The sequence below is a fragment of the Neovison vison genome, chromosome 11 (assembly GCF_020171115.1).
Source record: "Neovison vison isolate M4711 chromosome 11, ASM_NN_V1, whole genome shotgun sequence".
In the NCBI taxonomy this organism is placed as follows: Eukaryota; Metazoa; Chordata; class Mammalia; order Carnivora; family Mustelidae; genus Neogale; species Neogale vison.
The window spans coordinates 149,608,700-149,631,732 of NC_058101.1; the positions used below are offsets into that span (position 1 = coordinate 149,608,700).

The window sequence follows — 23,033 nt, forward strand, 5'->3', positions numbered from 1 at the left end:
GACTCTTGATTTTGGCTGAGGTCATTATTTCAGGGTTAAGAGATGGAACCCCACATTGGGCTGCATGCTCAGTGGGGAACCTGCTCAAGATTTTCTCTCTCCCCTGGGGTTAATAATACATTATATGTTAATAAAAAAAATTAAAAATTAAAAAGAATAGATTTTCTCTCTCCCTCTGCCCTTCCCTATTGTGCTCTCTCTCTCTCTCTCTCTCTCTCTCTCAAATAAATAAATAAATAAATAAACCTTTAAAAAAAGCAAGAACTGTGAGAGAGTTATAAAAAGCACAGCATATATGTAGTGGGAATACCAGAAGGAGAGGAAATAAAGAAAAGAACAGAAGAAATACTTGAAGTAATAATAACTGAGATTTTCTCAAAATTAATGATAGACACCACAATAGAAACCTAGGAATCTCAGAGGACACCCAGCAGGATACATTTCAAAAATTTATCCCTAGACATATCATAATGAAAAATGCACAAAATTCAAGAGAAATAAAATCTTTTTTTAAAAAAAAACATTTTATTTACTTATTTGACAGAGAGAGAAAAATCACAAGTAGGCAGAGAGGCAGGCATGGGGGAGGGGGAAGCAGACTCCCCACTGAGCAGAGAGCCTGATGTGGGGCTCGATCCCAGGACCCTGAGATCATGACCTGAGCTGAAGGCAGGAGCTTAACCCACTGAGCCACCCAGACACCCCAATGAAAGAAGCCAAAGAGGGGAGGGAAGAGCTTGTGCAGAGAGGTACAAGAAATACCTAAGATTTCTCTTCAGACCCATGCAAAGGAGAAGAGAATACAGTGAAATATTTAAAGTGATTAAGAAAACAAGAATAGGAGCATTAGCCCTATCAACTTGGAATCTTGTATCCAATGAAATTAGCTTTCAGAAGACAAGGAGAAATAAATACCTTCTCAAGGAAAACTGAGGGAATTTGTTGCATATAGATTTGCCTTGCGAGAAGGAATTCTTCAGAGGAACTCTTCAGAGAGAAGGAAAATGATCCAGGTCAGAAACTCGGATCTACATAAAGGAAGGAAGAGCACCAGAGAAAGAATAAAGATAAAATGAAATTATTTATTTTTCTTGTTCTTTGTGGACCTAAAGGATAACTGTTCAAAATAATACCAACAACATACTTGTATTGATAGCTTATGAAGTGCAGTGAATAAAAGCAATGATAGAGGAGATGGGAGGGAAGATTTGGGAATCCTGTGTTATAAGGTACACGCACCACCAGGGAAGCATTTTAGTGACATTTGAAAGTGGACTTGGATTAGTTCAAATGTATATTGCAAACTCTAAAACCACCACTAAAAAGAAGTAAAAAGGATATACTTAGAGAGGAGAGAAAATGCTCAATTAAAACCAGAGAAGGCAGCAAAGAGTTGCGAGGGGCGGGGGGGTGGGGAGGAATAAAGATGCTGAAAAAACAGCACAATGAGGGAATTCTATAGAATTGCATGCATTTTTTAGAAAAGAAGAAAGATCTCAAGTCACTAACCTGAGCTTCCACCTTGGGAAACCAGAGAAAGGAGTGCAAATTACAATCCAAAGTGAGGGCTCTTAGGTGGCTCATTCAGTTAAGCATCTGCCTTCAGCTCAGGTCATGACTGAGTCCCACATCAGGCTCCCTGCTCAGTGGGGAGCGTGCTTCTCCCTCTCCCTCTGCCCATTCCTCTGCTTGTCCTCTCTTGCTCTCTCTCTCAGATAAATAAATAAATAAATAAATAAATAAAATCTTAAAAAAAAAAAAAAGAAGAAGAAGAATCCAAAGTAAGCAGAAGGAAATAAGTACTAAAAATGGGAACAGATATCAATACGATTGAAACAGGAAATGACTAGAGAAAATCAATGAAACCAAGAACTGGTGTTTTGGGGGTGCCTGTGTGGCTCAATTTTTGTGTTTGCCTTCAGCTCAGGTCATGACCCCCGGATCCTGGGATCAAGCCCCTCATCAGGCTCCCTGTACAGTGGGAAGCCTGCTTCTTCTCCCACTCCATCTGCTTGTTCCCTCTCTCACTGTCTCTCTCTCTCTCTCTGTCAAATGAATAAATAAAATATTTTTAAAGTAGTTTTTTAAAGAATAAGTAAAATTGATAGATCTCTAAAGATACTAAAGGCAAAAGAGAGAAGAAACAAATTACTAATATCAGAAATGAAAGAGGAATCATAACTGATTCTAGGGATTTGAAAAGGATAATAAAAGAGTATTATGAACAATTCCATATCCACAAATTTGGTAAAAGAGATTAAATGGACCTATCCCTTGATAGGCACATATACCTAAATTCACAGAAGAAGAAATACAAAATCTGAATAGATATATCTATTAAGGAACTGGAATCAATAATCAATAATCTTCTAAAATAGAAAATGCCAGTGAATTCTACCAAACAAGGAAGAAAATGTACTGGTTCTTCGCAATGGCTTCCAGAAAATAGAAGGTGGTACTACTTTAACCCATTCTGTGAGGCCAACATTACCCTATTACTAAAACCAGGCAAAGCATTACAAGAAAAAAAAAATCTATAAACCAATGTTTCTCATGAAACATAGATGTAAAAATCCTCAATGAAATATTAACAAGACAAAATGTTAACAAATCCAACAAAACATAAAAAAAGTTCTATACCACAACCAAGTGGGATTTATTCCAGATATGCAAGTTTGGTTCAACATTCAAAAACCAATTAGTGGGGGCACCTGGGTGGCTCAGAGGGTTAAAGCCTCTGCCTTCGGTTCAGGTCATGATCCCAGGGTCCTGGGATCGAGCCCGCATAGGGCTCTCTGCTCAGCAGGGAGCCCGCTTCCCTTCCTCTCTCTGCCTGCCTTTCTGCCTACTTGTGATCTCTGTCTGTCAAATAAATAAATAAAATCTTAAAAAAAAAAACAATTAGTGTAACTCATCACATTCACGGGCTAAAGAAAAAAATAGTTTGATCGTATTGATTGAGATATGCAGAAAAAGTCTTTGATAAAATCCAATATCCATTCATGATAAATATTCCCAGAAAATTAGGAATATTATAACTAACATTACAGTTAATGATGAGAAGCCAAACACTTTCCCGTTAACATTAGGAGCAAGCCAAGGATCTATCTTCTCACCACTTCTGTTTAACGTGGTATTGAAAGGCCTACCTAATGCAATAAAATAAGAACAGGAAATAAAAGGTATATAGATTGGAAAGGAAGAAATAAAATTATCTTTGTTTGTATAGGACATAATTGTTTAAGTCATAAGTTCTGAAGAACCCAACAAAGGAAACCCTCCTGGAACAAGTAAGTGATATAACAAAGTTGAGGATGTTAATATAAAAAAAAGTCAATTGCTTTACCACAGCAGCAATGAACAACTGGAGTTTATAATCACAAAATATTTTTATTAACATCATAGATATGAATCCATTAAAACCTGTAAGAAACCTATAATTCTCTGATGAAAGAAATCGTAGAAGGTCTAAAAACAGAGATAACCCATGTTTGTGGATAAGAAGATTCAATATTGTTAAGATGTCATTAATTCCTAACTTAATCTATACAATCAGTGCACGCCCAATCAGTTATTTCATTAATACTACCAAATTGATTTTTTTCCAAAGATTTTTTTTAATTTATTTATTTGATAGAGATCACAAGTAGTCAGAGACGCAGGCAGAGAGAGAGAGGAGGAAGTAGGCTCCCTGCTGAGCAGAGAACGCGATGACCTGAGCCGAAAGCAGAGGCTTTAACCCACTGAGCCACCCAGGCACCCCATTACCAAACTGATTTTAAAGTTTATACAGAAATGGGGCACCTGGATGGCTCAGTTGGTTCAGTGTCCTACTCTTGATTTCAGCTCAGGTCATGATCTCAGGGTTGTGAGATCAAACACCGCATCAGGCTTCATGATGAGCATGGAGCCTGCTTAGGATTCTCTCTTTCCTTTTTCCTCTGCCCCTCACCCCCACTCGTGTGCGCGCTCTCTCTCTCTCTCAAAAAAAAAAAAAGTTTATAGCGAAAGGCAAAAGATTTAGTGTGGCCAATACGATATTAAGAGAGAAGAATAAAATTGAAGGACCAATACTACCTGACTTTAAGACTTAATATAAAGCTTTGGCAGTCATGACAGTGTAGTAATGATGCGAGAATAGACAAATAGATTTAAGTGCTAAAAAGAAATGAGCTATCAGGCCTTGAAGAGACATAGAAGAACCTTCAATGCTTATTGTTCATGGGAAAGAAACCAATCTGGAGAGTCTACATGCTATAGGATTCCAGTAAAATGACATTCTGTTGAAGGTGAAAATAGGGAGACAGTAAAGAGAACGATGGTTGCCAGGGGGTCAGGAGGTAGAAGGGAATGATAAATAGGCAGAGCACTATTTATCAGTGGGATGCTTAGTGCAGTGGGATTATTCTGTAATACTATAATGGTGGATGCATGTTATCTTACATCTGTCCAAACCTATAGTATGTACAGCTCCAAGAATGAGCCCTACTGTGAGCTATGGACTTAGTGAATAATTACACACCAATATTGGCCTCAGCAGTTGTAACAAATCTATCATCCTAATGTAAGATGTTAATATGTTAACAGTAAGGGAACTGTGTTTGTGGGAGGGGAATGTACTATAGGAGAGCTGTCTGTATTTTCTTTTTTTTTTTTTTTAATTTTATTTATTTATCAGAGAGAGAGGGGGGCAGAGAGCGAGCACAGGCAGACAGAATGGCAGGCAGAGCCAGAGGGAGAAGCAGGCTCCCTGCCGAGCAAGGAGCCCGATGTGGGACTCGATCCCAGGACGCTGGGATCATGACCTGAGCCGAAGGCAGCTGCTTAACCAACTGAGTCACCCAGGCATCCCTGTCTGTATTCTCTGATCATTTTTTTCTGTAAAGATAAAGTTGCTCTTAAAAAATATTAATTTTAATTTTATTTTATTATTAAAATTGTATTTTAATTTATTTTAAAATATTAATTTAAAAATGGGATTATATTATATAAACTGTTTTGTAACTTACCTTTCCACTTAATATGTTGCAAACATTAAAATATTAATAATTGCATGGTCGGAGTTATCATGAATTTAAAAAACTCTCCATTGTTTCTACTTTTTTACTACCTCTATTTTTTTTAAGGATTTTATTTATTTATTTGACAGAGCGAAACACAGTGAGACAGGGAACAGAAGCAGGGGGGGTGGGAGAGGAAGAAGCAGACTTCCTGTCAAGCAGGGAGCCTGATGCAGGGCTCAATCCCAGGACCCTGTAATCATGACCTGAGCCGAAGGCAGATGCTTAATGATTGAACTACCCAGGAGTACCCCCCCTTTTTTTTTTCTTCTCATAGTACTATTTCTAATAGTATTGTGAAAAACATCTGTAAACACACATATCTGTCAGTTATTTCCTTAGGATACATTCCTAGAAAAGGAATCAGTTTTTATCAAGGGGTGTGCACATTAAAAATTTTACTTGTATTTCCCTCCATAAAGATTGTGCCAGTATATTTTCCTGTGAGAGAAATGAAAGGGCTTATTTCTTCCTATTTTGGTCAACACTGAAGGTTCCCAATCTTTCCAGGGTTTATATACTTGACACCTAAAATAGTAAATAATATGTACTAATTAAATATTATTTTTGAATAATGCAAAGTTTGATGTATTTCCTTTGTTTTCCTTTTTGTTTCTTATGAATGTGAATTTAGTTTCATCTTTAAATATACTGGAACGTTCACCTTTCTCTTACTGATCTACTGTAAAGAGTTAAATAAGGATATTTGTTCTTTACTGTCATGGGTTCCAAATGTTTATTTCATAGTTTGTCACCGGCCTTTTAATTTTATGTATGATATGGAGACATTTCTATGAATCTTTTCCTTTATGGTTTTTAGCTTTGGTGTCAGGCTTCACAAATTCCCCTCTATCCACCACTCTTTCCTTTGCATTCCAGCTCCTGTGAGTCGAGCAAGTTCCAGTAGGAGATCAGACACAGGGAGGAGTGGCCTGGGACTGTGGTCCAGGATGGTTCAGTAATCACACTGTACTGGATTGAAACATCCCATGGAAGACTTTATCCTCCTCTTCTTGCCTCGCATCCCAGCTCCCCTCCTGTTAGTCCAAAACAGATACTCCGTCAATAGTAGTCACAGAGTTGGCTCAGCTAAAGACCAAATGTAACTACGCATCCTGAGCAGACCCCACCACCATGCCTGATGGTCTTGGCGGGTAATCCTGACTAACCTTGGGCGTGTGTTTTAGCACTTTGACAAAACCAGGTATGTTTCCATTCTCTAGGCCAGGCCACATTTGGATTAGTTACAAATGACAATAAACAAATCTTGAGACACTTAAAGACAGTGCCCCATCAAAGGATTTGCTTTATTCACTACTTAAGGTGACATTTAGATTTTATTCCCAGTGATCACTGGTGAGATGAACTTCTGGCTGAAAGTCTGAGAAGCAGTGGACATCCATTTACTTGATCTTGAAGATGGACATTAGTGAGTATGTCCCTAGCTCACAGCCAGGCTCTGGGGGTGGACTCAGTGGGAACTGGTCAGGGAAAGCTCTGGGCGGGGCCCAGTCCCTGGAGCAGACACCCAATAATGTTGCTTGAAGCAGGTTCATGGCTGTTCTTCAACAGAAGCATTAAAAGAGTAAGTAGCCATAACTTTGGGGTACAGGGAGATTTTTTATGGGAATTTGGTGCCCATCACACCACAGCCCCCTGTCTTTTGGCCACTGCTTTTGAGTCTTCACAGGCAGATTTTTTTTTTTTTCCTAACTGCAGTGGAAACATCAAAGCAGAGCCCTCTTCTGTCCACCATCCTCCCTTTGTCCCCGTGTGGTCTCATGGTGTCCTCTGGCTTTAATGACTGTCCTAGTTCATTTAGGCTGTCATAACAGGATCCCATAGCCTGGGTGGTTTATAAGCAACAGATATTTCTTTCTCACAGTTCTGGAGGCTGGGAAATCCAAGGTCAAGACGCCGGCAGATTGGTGTCTAGTGGAAGCCTGCTTCTTGGTTCATAGATAGCGCTTCTCCCTTTGTCCTCACATGGCAGAAGGGGATGGGAGCCCTCTGGGGCCACTTTTATAAGCACATTCTTCCCGTTCATGAGGGCTCTTGCTCCATGATGTAATCATCTCCCAAAGCCTCACCTCCTAAGACCACCCCATTGGGGATTAGGAGTCAATATAAAAATTTGGGGAGGTCACAGGCAATTAGTCTATAGCAGTTATCATCCATGAGCTAATGAATCCTAACTAACTCACCTAAGCCCTGAGTTCTCACATGAGCAGAGATTATTATTTCCATTCGGTGTCTAAAAGACATCTCAAATCACCATGCCTCAAATGGAAATCCCTTCCACTCCCATGGAAATGTTGACCAGCCTCATATCCACACACCCCCACATCAGCCTGCTGCTCTCGTGGGCTTTCTTACATTGACTGGGAGTTCCACCATTCCCCTCCAGTCAGGCGTCAGATTAGGATTCACACCTGGTGGTTTTCTTGAACCTCCCTACATCCAATCCAGTCATGATTCCCATTGCCCGGAGCAACGAGAAGAGACATAGACTCTGATCCGACAGCAGAAGCTTGATTTCTGTCCCTGTCACTTATTAGTTTTGGGTCCCAGAGAAAGCTCCTTAATCTCTGTTTTCCCCCCTGCACCTCACAGGGTTTGTGTGAAGATCAAATGTGAGGATTATGAGGATTAACCTGAGTTAATACATATAAAGCTCTTAGAACAATGCCTGACAAAGTAATTACTGAAAAAGTGGTAACTGTTGATACTACTTTATCCCCAAAGTAAAAGACATGCGCATCCACTTTTCTCTCACTGCTACTGCCCCCCACCGTACTCTTGGTTTTAATCAGTTTCACCTTCCTATAGTCTGTGTCCCAACAATCCTCCTACTGCACAGCAGCCAGAACAATATACAGAAAGTATGAATCGGATTTTGTTGCTCCCTGATTAAAGCCCCCAAATGGTTTCCTTTTAAACACAGCAAGTCTAAATTTATTTCCATGACTTAGAAAGTCTTCTACATGTGGACCCTCTCTATTGCTTTCAGTTCAGTCGTGCAAGGTAGATATTGCTGCATAACAAACTATAACAAACTATAAACAAATGACAAACTATAAACATAACAAGCAACCAAATGCAGTAGCAAAAGTCAACAATAGTTTTATTATGCCCATGGATCCTGTGGGCTGGGAATTTGGACACAGTAGAGGAGGGATGTATTGTCTCTACTCCACAATATTTGGGGACCCATCTGGGGAAAACGGAATGACTTGGAGTGACTTGAACAACTGGGGATGGAATCATCTGGCACCTTGGCAGTGATGGTAGGAAAGCAGGGCTCAGCTGTAACTGTCCGTTGGGATTCCTACATAGACTTCATCAGGACTTGTGTGTCTTTCCAGCCTCAGGGTAGTTGGGTTCCTTACATGGTGGCTCAGAATTCAGAACATGGTCTTTTATGACCTGTTACTTGGAAGGCAAATAACGTCTCTTCTCACATATTCTTTTAGTCAAAGCAGTGGCAGTCCTACTCAGATTAAAGGGGAGGGCACTCTGACCCCACCGAAGGTAGGAAGATATTGAAAATTTGTGGCAGTGTTTTCATACTGTCTTACATATTATTGTCTCTCTCTTCTGTTCTCAGCTTTCCAGTCACACCAGATTCCTTTCTGTTCTAGAGATACACTGTCTAATCCTAAACTCAGAATTTTTACACTTTTTTGTACTTTCTGATGTGAACTCTCTTTTCCCAGATGATTGCATGATTGGCTCCTTCTCAGAGTTTGGATTAAGTATTCACTCTCAAGGGACAGGATGACTTTGAAACTTTGCTGCCAGTGATAAAGCCCTGATAGCTCCTTCCAGAGATAAAGGCCTAAACCCAGTTCCTAGTCAACATGTTCTGACTTCTTCCTGTGGGGTCAGGGTCTTGACTTCTGCTGCCTGACGCTAAGTCCAGAAATTTCCCTCCAGGGACAAGGACCTGATTTTCGCTCTTGGGGCTAAATCCCCACTTAAATATCAGCTTCCCAGAAAGACCTTCCTAGGCCACCATATCTAAAGTGACTCCCTCTTGGGCCGCCTGGGTGGCTCAGTTGGTTCAGCATTTGCCTTCAGCTCAGGTCATGATCCCAGGGTCCTGGGATTGAGCCCCACCTCAGGCTCCCTGCTCAGTGGGCATTCTGCTTCTCCCTATCTCCCATGCTTGTGCTCTCTCTCGCTATCGCTCTCTCTCAAATAAATAAAATCTTTTAAAAAAATTAAAAAAAAACAAGGTTCCTCCATCTTTCTATGCTCTGTTTATCTCATTGATAGTGCTTAGAGCAATCTGTAGTTATCTTGTGTATGTTCTTTACCTATTTTTAGTATGTAACTTCCATGAGGACAGGTCGTAAGTTGTTTTTTTTTTAATTTTTTTTTCCCATTACTCTATCCCTTGGCATGTAGGAGGCACTTAATATATCCTTGTTGGATGAATGAATGAAGGTTGAATGATGAATGATGAATGAAGGTTGGGAAGGGTCAGAAATGAAGCTTTTGAAGTCAGAAACGTTGAAGTATTTAACCTTCTGCTTAATCATTGCATGTGTCAGAGAAAGAAGCTCAGGAGATGATTTTAAAAAATCATCAATATGTACAATGGGGTGAGAATGAACATTGAAATAACAAAGGTATGAAGGGAGCCAGAAAAAAGGCACCGAGAAACAAGGGAGGGGGCCTCGAAGAAAAACAGAGCTGATAATGTTAAGTATCATAGGGAGGCCCATTAAGATGAACACTGCAAAACGTTCCTTAAGTTTACCAAGGAGGGGCCTCTTTGCCAGAGCTCTTTCAGTGCAGTTAGGGGAAGAGCCAGTTGACAGCGTCTAAGAAGCTAGTGGGAGCTGAAGTTGAGGAGGTGGAGACCATGACACTGACTGTGATGAGAGCAATGCCAGGGCAATGAGTGGTGAGAACACAGGGCCGAGGGGAATGGGAAGGCCTGGGGAGGGTTTCTAAGCTGAAGGGAACAAGTAGCAGAAAAGATGAGGTTTAGGAGGGAAGAGGGTTGGACAAAACATGGATTAAGAAAGAACCTTTGAACAGGCTGTCCTCTTCCAATGAGACTGTAGGCAAGGAGAGAAGATGAGCATACATGATTCTCTGCTAGGAATACTCACTGCCTGTGTAGTCCTTTGTTCCACATCTGCCTGGCCAGCCAGACGGTGAGGTCCACGAGAGCAGGAGAGAGTAAAGGTCATGATTCTGAGCTTCTGAGATTCTGAGACACATCTGAGAGTGTGACCAAGGCAAGGGCTTTTCTGAGATGATCTGTCCTAATTTTTAAGGCTGTGTGAGTTTTCTCTGGCATCTCTTTACAGTACTGGTGCAGGAATAGTGAGTTTAGGGCTGCCCTAGGGTTAGAGGAATAATCCTGCTGAGAGTTGTTCATGTGATGGACCATGGAATTCAGCTGGGATGAAGAAGGTGACTCAGCCAGCCTTGACAATGTGTGTGGGGATGAGCCTTCACCAAGCCCTAGAAGCAATGGCTGAAGGTAAGGGCAGGCCAAGGTTGCTGGGGTCAAGAAGATGAGGGAAATGAGGGTGTGTGTATGTGTTCCACAAATATTGAATCCAAACACCATTAGGATAGGAGTTGATAGAAGGAATACTGCTGCTATAACAAATAGACGATACATGTAATGACTCAAGCACAAGAGGAGTTTATGTCCATATCATAGAACAGTTCAAGGTGTGTGTGACTGATCAGCAGGTGGAGATGGGCACAGGGTCCCTGCTCCATGCAGTTAATTAGAGACTCGGGTTGCTGATGGCTCTACTGCCCACATGTGGCTCCCAAGGTTTTCTAGGGAGCACCATCTCAGTCAGCCAGAAGGAGAAAGGAGCTTGCAGGAGTACAGAGAGAGTTCTGTCTCTCGAAGAGACAACCGTAGTTCTCCCCCAGCCACTCAGTTGGCTAGGACCCTGCCACATCTAGTTGCTAAGTAGGCTGGGACATGTGGTGCGCTTGTGGGTCCCAGAAGAAGAGAACGTGGGTTTTGTGAACAGGTAGCAGCCTCTGCCACATTGCAGTTGCACAGAAAGGCTGATCCAATCACTGAGACCCCGGATAAATGTGGAGAGGTAGACTGGAAACTGAGAGATAACAGCACACTGGAGGGTGGGGCTTCTACAGGGTAATAGGAGTGTGATGGTCTGGAAATGACTTTGTCCTGTGGACAGATGGAGTGTATATGTGTCAGATTTATCTGGCCTGAATGCTGGCTATGTCACTTTTTGGCTTTCTGATTTGGGCCTAGTTATTCAATTTAATTATTTAACTTCTTCCAGCTTTAGTCTTTTCATCTGTAAAATAGGATGGATGCCCCTGACTTCGCAGTATTCCATGGATAATGTATGTCATAATTTTTAGTGAGTAGCAGCCGTTTTCATAAGTCATTTTTCTTCTGCTGCTTATTTAAGGCTCTTCAAAGTCACAGACAGAGAGAAATCTTGCTCAAGAAGTTGGGTGAGGTCGGGACGCCTGGGTGGCTCAGTTGGTTGGACGACTGCCTTCGGCTCAGGGCGTGATCCTGGAGTCCCGGGATCGAGTCCTGCATCAGGCTCCCAGCTCCATGGGGAGTCTGCTTCGCTCTCTGACCTTCTCCTCGCTCGTGCTCTCTCTCACTGTCTCTCTCTCTCAAATAAATAAATAAAAATCTTTAATAAAAAAAAAAAAAAAAAAAAAGAAGTTGGGTGAGGTCTGTGGTTGGCTAGAGCAGCCCTTACATCAAGGCTACCTGGAGCCAGGTAGGTAGACGTGTACTAGACGTGAATGAAGAGGGTCCAAGTAAATGCTGGATAGTAACTGCAGCTCAGCCTCAGTGTGAGGGGCCAATGGAGTGTAGAAGTCACACAAGCAGAGCCCAGGACCCTTCTTCAGGGGCAGCTGCTATCCTCCTCCAGTCACCTGGGAACAGACACTAGAGTTGCCTGGAGCTTCTGATTTCTGGAAGAAGGTAAAGGTGCAGCTTTTTCATGAGAGGCCTCCTCACTCTAAAATGCTGGCCAAATTAAAAATCCATTGAAAACACTGTGTGGTGAAACAAAGTACGTCTCTGGGGTGATATGGACCAGGGGCTACCAGTTTGTGACTTACATAGTCTCCACCACTTAAAGCCTTCTGGATCTGCACTGCCGAACACAACAGCCATAACCACAAGGAGCTATTTACATTAAAATTAATTAAAAATTAATTAGTGAAATGAATTAAAAATTGAGGCCTTCCGCCATCATACTAACCGTGTTTTTTGAATGCTCCACAGCTATGGGTGGGGGTGGGGAGGTGGCTACTGTGTTAGACAGAGCAGATATAGAACATCCCCCTCATGGAAGAAAGTTCTTTTATAAGACACAGCTCCCTGGATGGAAGAAGCATGAAAGATAGTATCATGTCACAGGTGGTTCCCTTTCCTAGACCTTTGTTATGTTTTATCTGTCTTGATTAATTCGGTATTGTCACACAGCCAAGACAGGGATCAGAGGAAAGACTCACAGAGTTTCATGTTGTCTCACACACAAGTGTAAGACCCATCCCTGGGCTGTAACAGTGGTGAGTTATGGAGACTTGACACGGTGGGATGGATGGAGAATCCTCCACTCCAGCTTGGCTTTATCCACTGCATTCCAGATGTGCATGATGAGATACACACCCTGTGTGAGGAGAAGGTGTGACATCCTAACGCCTTACAGGCAGAACACTGGGTTCCTCCAGTGGGAAGGGACTGTGATCTGTATGTCCTAGGTCCTTCTATGTTGAAATGGATATGCAAGGAAGGTGACTGTTGGGCAGAGATTGGGACTGATGCTTTAGTCAGGCAAGTACAGTCCATCTAACAGTTCAGCTTTCTTGCACCCCATTTCGGGCAAAATGGGTAGCAGTGGCAGTGGTTGGTGGGGGGTAAGGGGAATCTCCAAGGTGCAAAGGCCAGTGGTACATCAGTTAAGTAGAGGCCTGGGATGGGGTCCAGGAGTAGGTCACTCTGAGAAGCACTAGCTGGTAGGTAGGCAATAGCCTTTCTGCGGGAGAACTGCCATTCTGTGGGAGGTCCACCATTTCTTGGGAGGTCCTCTGTGCATATCAGATTTCTATTCCTGGAATCCACCACCAGGCTGGGGTCCAGGGCTGGACGTACATCCTCAAGAGGGACACTAGCAAGAGCCTGGCAGGACCCAGTCCAGGACCCACCTAAGAGGGGCTGGGCCCCAACTCCAACTTCCAGGACCGACCCCCCTTCAAGGGGTCCCTGCACTAGAAGGAGGGCAATAGTAACTGGAGAGAGTGGAACAAGAGCCCAGTGAGCTGCAAAATTCTGTGTCCCCTCTCAGAGAAAAATACCTAATACCCAACCCTGACTGTGACAGCTTGCAACCCTTGTATCCCATTTGGACTTGTCTGGAAACTTTTTGTGGTCAAAACTGTTTGTGGTCAAAAACATGATGGCGCATTCACAGGATTAGGGGCAGGTATGGACGTTTACAATGGCTTTGAGGCAAACATACACCTGACAGGGAAGGAAAAGGACAAAAAAATGAAGAGAGAAGGAATAGAAAAGAAGCTCTCCACAGTTGACCGAAGGTCTTTTTTGTCCTCTTGTTTTCTGTAGGACTTTTGAGGCAAAAGAATAATAACCACACAGAGAAAACTGATGCCTAGAGGGTGCTTTTAAGATGACGCAAAGGCTATCCTAGGAAGATGATGTGGAGGACGGGTTAGACCATGGTCATTGCTGTCACCCTGAGCACCAAATTAACTTTCACAAGCAAATGGGGGAAATTTCCAGATTGTCCCAAGAACTGCTGCTGAGCATTAACCTTAGTGGGCTGAAATAGTGATGTGAGCAAGCTGCATTTTGGCCAGCTGGCTGTGGCTATCCATGGGCTGGGGGGCTGGCTTAAGCCAGGAATGGTTCCATGTCCTGATACCACATACTGTGTTTTTTTTTTATTATGATGCTACCAGCTTACATTTTGCTGCATCCTTGCAGTCAAAATTACAATAGCCTTGAAGTATTCTTTCCCACTTCTTCACCATCTGACAGCAGGGGATGACTCTGGAAAGGATCGGTGTGGGGCTCAGGCTGTCCCTTAGCTCTGGCTTCGACCCTAAAGAGGGCTGGAAAGGAAGGTCTCAAACCTCAGGCTCTCCAGCAGTCACAAGTTTAGCATTCAGACCCCCGCAGCTCTGATGATAACCTTGGTGGTCCACCAGATGATAGTTACTTCTGGCACTTTCTAGGCAAAAATGGCCAAATGACTTGTTAAAGCCAAAAATTAAAAAAAAAAGGGGGGGGGGAAGTGGGAGGGGAAGAATAAAGGCTAAGGAACATCTGTCTCAATATTGGATTGAAAGAACATTCCAGGGCTGCCTGGGTGACTCAGTTGGTTAAGTGACAGCCGTCAGCTCAGGCATGAACCCAAAGGCGCGTTGGGCTCCCAGCTAAATGGGGAGTCTGTTTCTCCCTCTGACCTTCCCCCCCTCATGCTGTCTCTCTCTCTCAAATAACTAACTAACTAAATAAATAAATAAAATTTTGAAAGACTGAACGAACAAACAAACGAACATTCCACAGATTAAACTTGGTCATCCTGTCTTCACCTGTCTGAATGTTCCCCATACCAAGCAGGGACATTTGTCTTACTGGAGGATGCCAGTGTTGTAAAGATGGCCCTTTGTTTAAGGTCTCCGATCCCATTCCCATCAAGGAGAAGTGTCTATGGATATGTCTGAAGATCCTAGAAGTTTCTGCAACATGGAGGGTCTCTCCCAGAGAGCGCCTAATCCATCTATAAGTACACAGTAGTGCTGACAGCAAGTTAGAGGTACATGGGCCCAAGGGGAGGTTCTGAAGTCTTCTCTGGCAAGAAAGAATGGTGGTCACAAGTGTCCACTGGTGGTCCTGGAAACTTGGACTAAATGGATAGGGGCTAAGACAGAGCCTGGTGGTGAACTTTGTGCCTTGGAAGATCATTTTAGACTCAAGTGTCAGTGTAACTATATTTTATAACTGGGACTTTTGTTGAAGGAGTTTATTCATTTATTCATATGTTTATCCTTTATCCTTCCTGCCTTCCATCCATCTACCCACCCATCCATCCTTCATCCATCCATCCGTCCATCTGTCCATCTGCTCACCCATCCATCCATCCATCATCCAACCATCCATCTGTCCATCTAGTCATCCATCCATCATCCATCTGCCCATCTGTCCATCCATCCATTCCTTCAGAATGCATGTATGTGTCTACAAGGCCTTATGGTGCATGCTGCAGAAAGAAAGTACCGTCATCTGCCATCCAGGTGCTTCTTGTCTATAGAGGAGACAGCGTATAAAGAAATAACACAGGAAACTGCTTCAGGCACTTGGCTAAGGAGTCTTTATAGGCTCCAGTGGTGCACAACAGAAGGAGTGGTCAGCTCTAGCTGGGGTCTCAGGAGCGCTGCATAGAGGAGGTGATGGTGTGAGAGGTCAGGGAGGGGACGCAGTGATGGGAGACGTGGGAATATGAGTACAGTACAAACAGCCTGACACCTCCAGGGAAGGTGAAGAGCTTGATGTGGCTGGAGCATGGGATGTGGAACAGGGATGCCAACCGCACTCAAGAAAGCACAAGAAGTAGGTGGAAGCCACACTATGCAAAAAGTCTGGACACAGTGCTAAGGACCTTGGACTTTGTCACACAGGTATTGTGGAGCCGCGGAAGCATTTTAAATGGAAGAGTAACCTGGTCAGATTTGCACTTTGTGGAAAGGACTGATTCAGGACAGCATAAGATCCAGAAGCAGCAGCGCCCTTAATTCAGCACAGGAAAGATGGGGACACCGCCGATGAGATAGTGGCCCTTCATCTCTCAGGCCCCCAGGATCACCTTAAAGTGGCCATTTTACTAATGTAACATCATTTCTCAATCCCTGAGGAAGAGAGGGGAACTCCTGAGGCATTTGGCTTCCTCCCTGGTTAGATGGCATGCCTGTCTGAAGTCGGTGTGGCCCATATGCGTGGAATCTGGTTTAAAGGCCCATATATGTGATGGAGAATCTACTCCAGCTGGTGTAGCTTACAGTCACCTACCTATCTGCTTATGTCCCATCCAGTCCCGTTCTGCTTCTCGAGGGAGGCCAGGCATGCTTAGAACTGGGATGGTGCTCAGTCTTTGGTGGTCTTCGGTCTCAGTCTTTGGTGATCTTGTGGGTGACATTGTGGGGGCCCAGGCCCGTGGCAGAGAGCTTCTCTGGGGCTGGGGAAGCACCGTGTATCCTCACCCCATGGCCTCCCCTGGCACAAGGCCTTGCAGCCTGAGGAGGGGCTGTGTGTGAGCTTGTGAGCTCACCTCCCGATTACCCTTCAGTCCTCTTGGGCTGGTACACTGCGTAATAAACTCTAACTTGAAGTTAGAATGGCGGGTAGGCAGGCGAGAGGGGAGTGAGGAAGCCCAATCTGATGAAGGGGAAATTCAGCAATTCTTTACACTACCCAAATGGACTACTTCCAAGAATTCACAGACTAAGCTAATAAATCGCCCCAGAGGAGGTCTCCAGGGACTCTTGTTTGAATGAGCTGGGCTAGAGGCACGGAAGATTTTTGAGTAAGTGGGTAGTTCTCGGTATCTGAACACGGCTGGATTCTTCAAAGAGACCGAAGCTCCTGACATGTTATTTAGACTCTCTGGACACGCAGCTGACACGTGTTCTCCGTCCTCTGGGGAACTGACACAGCTTCTGAACCAAGGACGGCCCAGATGGATGAGTATCTGCTTTAATTCCTAAGAGTGTTGGAGCCCAAGCCCGAAGCCTGGGCTTAGAAAAGGGAACCCACCTGCAGGAACCACCTGTGGCTGGAGTCATGCCTGGTGAAGGCCAAGGCCCGGTGCACCTGAAGGCCAGGTCCCAGTGGGAGAGAAATCTGCCATAGGGAGCCACGAGGCTAGGTGACCCAATCCAGTGAGGTGAATTCTTGCCATCTGGCATTTTAAACAAAGGAATGAATAAGAACTGGTGGGGGATTGGAGGGGGGCAGGTGCAAGTCGGGGAGGCAGAGGTGGAAGGGGAGGCCTGGGTTACCTAGGCTGGAGGGTTGGCAAGCTGGGGCAGGGCGGTAGGAGGTGATCTGCGCCAGGTCCTCAGAGAGGCTCTGCTCTTGGGCTGCTGTGGGAACTCCTGTTTATTGAGCTGTGAGATCTTTGCTGGGTGGGGTGGAGAACAAGGTGCCTTAGGGAGGCTGCAGTTATTGTGAAGTAGAGACTAAACCATACAGATGGAAACAAATACACGAAACACTTCCCACTGGGGTCCCCACTGTTGAGGGGCTGCTGAGATAGGGAAGGTAGCCAATACGTGGGGTGACTTTAGATAGGGAGTCAGAGCCCATGTCCCGGAAGAGGGCATGGAGGGGTGAGAAGGACCATCCCTGCAGGGAAGGGAAGAGGAGAGTACAGTTGCAGCAGCAGGAAACCGGGGTGCTGCGGAGGTGGGGAGGGCAGGATGAGGCAGGAAAGAAGGCAGTCTGGATAGTTTGCATTTTCTTTAGGCAAGCCCTCAATGAGGGCTTGCCCTTTTAGCCCCGGGGTAGCTAGGTAAGGGTTCATTGCTCATTTACATGTTGGTGATCATCTATTATGTTTCCAATGAGAGGAGAGCTGGCCACTGACAGAAAGTGAAGCCCTCCTGGTGATGAAGAGAGGGAATTTTCGGACAAGGGGCAGGGCCAATGAATGCAGCAAGTCCTTGGAGCTTCCCATGGTGGCAGCTGGGGGACTGGGAAAGGGGTAAAGAGACAGCAGGCCACCCGTACTCACCTCTTTCACTTTCTGCTACGGAAGTACTTTATCATTTAAAGAACTAGTGCCTCGGGCTGTGGGGTCACCCAGATCTGGATTCGAATCCCATGCTTGCTCTTACATGCAGCTGGGCCTGGAACGAGAGGTTTCTTTGCATTTTATTCTCCTAGCTATACGACAGGAACGTGAAGACTTCCCTAGTAAGGTTTTTGGGGAGGGTTAAATAAGGCATATTTAAAGCACTCTGCTTTTCGTAGACTACAGCAGGTGCTCAGCAATGCTAGTTGCCTCCTTCAGACCACATGAGTGTTTTACTAAAAGACAATCAAGTGGGAGGATAGTGGGAATATTTACCACTCTTTCATAAGATGTTTCCATGGGGTACAGAGCAGGGCCACGGGTCTACTTTGGGGAGTGAAGTCCTGGGTGGGCCTCAGACCTGAGTGCTAGTCCATTTTCTCCCAGCTTCCTCTTCCGTTAAAAAGCAGGGTGTGGTCGGGTACTGGCTGGAGGTAAACCGGTTAAAAAACATCCCTGGGTCTCATATCTGGAGACTCTAATCAGGAGGTCTGACCGGGTCCCAGGTGATTCCAATGCAGAGGCAAAATCACCCCCGAAAACCCTGGGACTGGGCCCTTTCCTAGTTCTGAGTTGAGGACAGAGGGGACCCAAAACGCACTCTCCTCCTTGGCCACCAGAGGGCGGGCCTGAGGCACGACGGCCAAAGCAAGGAGCTGTGTGTCTCCAGCCTCGGGCAGAAAAAACCTTATGGAAAATCTGTAGTCATACAGAGGATGACCTACAAGGTAGGTTACGAAGGAGTGGTAAAAGGAGAAAGCCAAAGGCTACGAGATTCTGAATTGCATGCTTCCCTCTGTGTCCCAGTGTCCAGCAGGACTGGGACAGATGAGCCTCTTGTCTTAACCCAGTAAGGTAGGGGCGGGGATGCTCTCAGAGCTCCTGCTGAGCGGGCCCTTACTCTTTCCAGTGTTCCCAAAAGTGGCAGCTGGCTCAGAGGGCCAGTCACTTCCACCCTCATGGGTCAGCACTCGGCAACTCTGGGTAAAGGACGCACCTGCTGGAAAGGCTTGGACCAGGCAGCCTGTGCCTGTCCCTCTGCGGACTGCCCCTTCAGGGCTCTGCACCCAGAGCAAATGACTGTTATGGCCAGATTCCATCTGCAGAGATGGTGTCACTTCCAGCTCAAGTGTCCTAGTCAGTGCCCTTACTTTTTGGCAAGGAAGAATTCCGGTGCTTTCTCTTTACCACTGCATTAATTTTAACCTCTTCTGCAGGGTGCATTTGAGGCCACAGCACTCAGCAGCAGTCCTGCAGCGGTGAGGGGATCTGGGGTACTTCTCTTCTTTGCCAAGTCTAGGCTCTATTATTTTGGTCAAAATGTCTGTTTTGGGGTTTCCCTACTCTGGGACATCCTGAATGTTGCCCTTCCACAGAGAGAGGCCCAGCGGGGGCCGTTGAAGCAGAACCAGCTACTGCAGCGTCCCGAAGGGGGAAGCTGAACCAGGAACAGTGGTGGGCCCAGTCTGAGGCTGGACGGCAGACTGCGCCGACAGCTGAGGAACTGAAAACAGCCCGTCACCCTGTGGCGTCCCCGGTCCCTCATCTCCTCACCCACGTTCCCAGCAGTCTGGACAACTTGGACATCTTAAAAATCCTGACTGGATGTCATCCCTCTGGAGCCCTCCCTTCACGCCCCTCCACTGTCAGGCACTGTAAAGGGTGAGGCACGAGGAAGCATTTTGAAAGAGTTCTTAGTCTTTGTGAGTGCCAGCTTTCAATGGAAAGTCCTGCTCGCCTCGTCATGTCAGAGGTGAGGATGGCATGGTGTAGGTTGTAGATGTGATAAAGGGTTCCCCGCAGGCACTTAGAAAGAGTAATGGAAGGGTGGAGTTGAACAGTCTAAGAACTAGTGCTGGGGGAAAAATGACTCGAGTAGGATTTTAAAGTTCTGAACGGGATGCCCTCTCTCTGGATTTTATCAGGCGTGGTGGTACGTGGCAGCTTTGTTTAGGGGCTGCTTAGCTGAAAATTCAGGCAGCTATGGCCACACAAGGAATAATGAGCTGCATTATAGCAAGGCTCTCTTGAAGTTTCTGGGACTTGGAGGAGAGAAGGAAGACCCAGCAAGGCAACAGTGCTAAGGGAAAGGCTGAGCTGGGGATTTTCCTGACATGAAAACTCACCATGGCAGTGACATGGAAGAAACATGGCAATTCTCTGGGAATAGCATGAAAGCATTTCGTGGGAATGGGCGAAATGCCACAAGTGAGGGAGGAGGGTACTGGTCACCACAAGAAGAAATGCCAGGCCCTTGGCTTTCAGGAGTCCTGTTCTGACAGAAGAAGAGGACAAATAATTGTAACACGGAAAGATGCATGTTCCGGTAGCGGGGGAGAGAGGAGGTTCTGCTTAACGCTTTAGGAGGTAGCAGGGAGGCAGGGGGTTGAGGGACAAGGGAGGGACGTGAAGGGAACCACATAGGCCAGGGCACGAATTTGCAAAGGCACACAGCCTCAAGGCGCAGCGTGTGTGCTGGTCTCTGTCTGTATGTACCACCTGAGCATGGGGTTGGAGGCACAGGTGTCAAGGGATGGGAGGTGAGGTTGCAGAGGAGGCCGTGGTCAGAGACTGATGCAGAACCTGGGTACAATACTCTCTTTTCTTATTTGATATGCACCTAATTTTGAATTTTTAAGAGATTTTATTTATTTATTTGAAAGATCGAGAGATCATGAGCATGGGGGGAAGATTAGAGGGAGAGACAAACTGCTCAGCAGGGAGCCTGATGCGGGGCTCGATTCCAGGACCCTGGGATCTTGACCTGAGCTGAAGGCCAATGCTTACCCCACTGAGCCACCCAGGTTCCCTGATATGCATTTAATTTTTTAGAAGTTTGGAAAAATTATGCCTGAGAATAGACTAAAATATTTGGTCCAGGGATAAGGATTTGTAACTATACAGGAATTTTCATGGAGTGTTTGTCTAAAGACAATGTGAAAAAACAGTGTATATTAACAAGTCTATCAGTGCAGAGTGGGTGGAAAATTCTTCCCCACCCCCTTTACTTTTCTGCATTGCACTGAGCGGTAAGTATGGTAGGAAATGCAGATTGCAGACAGTTCCCTGGCCAATTAAAACTATTTGATATCCTCTTTGTGCCAAATACTCTTAAGATCTAGTCAGAACAGACAGATCAATTTAAACCTTAAATCTTTGGATGTGTATGAGCGGAAATGTCAATTGTCATGGACTAAGAACCTCATATGGATGGCTATAGAAATAAGGTTGATACAAAGAAGACTGACATAAAAGTTTTTATTACAGGGGCATCTGGGTGGCTCAGTCGGTTGAGCTTCTGGCTCTTGGTTTCGGCTCAGGTCATGGTCTGGGAGTTATGGGACAGATCCTTTTGTGGGGCTCTCTTTTCTGCAGGCAGTCTGGTTGGGATTCTTTCTCTCCGTACCCCCACCCCTCCTCCCCCTGCTCTCCCTCGCTCAAATAAATAACCTTTTTTTTTTTTTTTTAAAGCTTTTATTACAAAGCAAACTATTCATTGGCAAGTTAGTAGGTAACAAGATACAGTTAAATCTGTTAAGATCAAACAGTTCAGGAGCAGGAAAATTTAACAAGAATCTTAAACAATTTAATTAGAAGTCATTCTGTTTTAAATTAATTTGAATCTCATTATGTGCTTGCTTTCCTAGTGGTATTTTACTCATGATTTAATTGAACACTTGCCCCTGGCCCTTCTGGGACCTACAGTTGGCTTTCACTGGTAGGAGGGCATGTTTTAGCTTTCTCAGACTTGTGACTTTAACCCTTACAGCTTGACACCAATACCTGCTGACATCAAGTCACATTGCTCTTAGCACATCGCATAGTTGGGGCGGGTGGTGGTTCTACTTTGTTTTCAAGATGCACAGCTCATTGGAACTTGAATGAATTAGCCAGCTATGAAGCTTGCTGTGGCTCTTTTCTGGGACTTCAGGATTTACCAGAATAGGAGTGAAAGAGTATAATCTTAGATCTTCTGGACCGACAGGTGGCCAGATGCAGAAAGACACTGGAACGTGGGCCCACAGTGGCCCCAGGATTATTTTGTATTTATCTGGCTAATCTGCTGAGCAGGTATGAGCCAATTAAATAGATTCTATTTTTTTTCCCCCCATGCGTGCCTGATGGCCTAGATTATGGAAGGTTCTATCTATCGTTTGATCTCAGACAGAGAAACCCAAAGCCATGGGCCTACCCAGATGTTGTAGTCATTGTACTTGCCTGGGAAACATCTCCAGAGACCCCTGGTAGATTGCTCGGGATCAAGTGGACGGGCTTATTTCTCTTACAAGGATTCTGCAGTTAGAGTGCCACTACACGATTTGGACCAGCAAAGCCGTGGGGTTCCAGGCCCGTTCGGCTGTTAGCGCCAAGAAGGGAGGCCCGGAACGCGTTCTGAATTGTAACTAGTGCCTCTGACTGGGAAGTGAAGAGTGGCCTGTGTTTTTAACTCTGATTTCGGGGGGTTTTCTCCATGACTCAGTTTCCCCTTCTTTCATTCCTCCTGCTTCCCCACAGTTCATCTCCTCTTTCTGTCCCACTGTGATGTGGAGGCCCTGTCCACGGCACCGTACTGCCAAGTTTCTCCTGGACAGATCTGCAGGCACCACCTGAGCACCCCGCCTGGGCAGGCGTGACGGCTCAAGAGAGCAGGTCTCTACACTGGGCCTCAACAGGCGGCCCGCGGGCACCAACGGGCTTTCAGGGCCGATCTGTCGCCCAGCTCCAGCAGCCGACCACCTCCTTCCCGCGGCCTCCCTCCCCTGCTCGCAGTACGAAGGGCTTATGCCACCGCAGCCTGCAGCCGGGCGCCTTCCCTCAGGATAGCTCTCCTCCCGCAGCTTGACCCCGGAGCCCCAGGCAGCCCGGCAGTGCGCCCCACGCCCCCGCGCAGCCCGGCTCTCAGGCCCGCGTCCAGCCGTCCCTCTCTCGGGAGCTGGGCGGCGGACGGGCGTGGCCGGCGCTGCGCCGCTCTCCGCCCGGCTCCCCTTCCCTCCGCTCGCTGCCCTCTGAATTCCCCATCGACTCCTGGGCGGAGGCTGAGCGAGCCTTCGCGAAGGGCGAGGGCGGCGGGAGGAGGGCCCGGGCGCCCCTCCCGGGCGGCGCGGCGCCGGCC

The 23,033-nt window shown here is 45.7% G+C and overlaps 1 protein-coding gene across 1 annotated transcript in view; it reads left to right on the forward strand.

Moving 5' to 3' along the window:
* The window catches only part of DPYSL2 (dihydropyrimidinase like 2), a 125,704-nt gene that overhangs the window by 34,816 nt on the left and 67,855 nt on the right, over positions 1 to 23,033 (forward strand). The window lies entirely within an intron of this gene.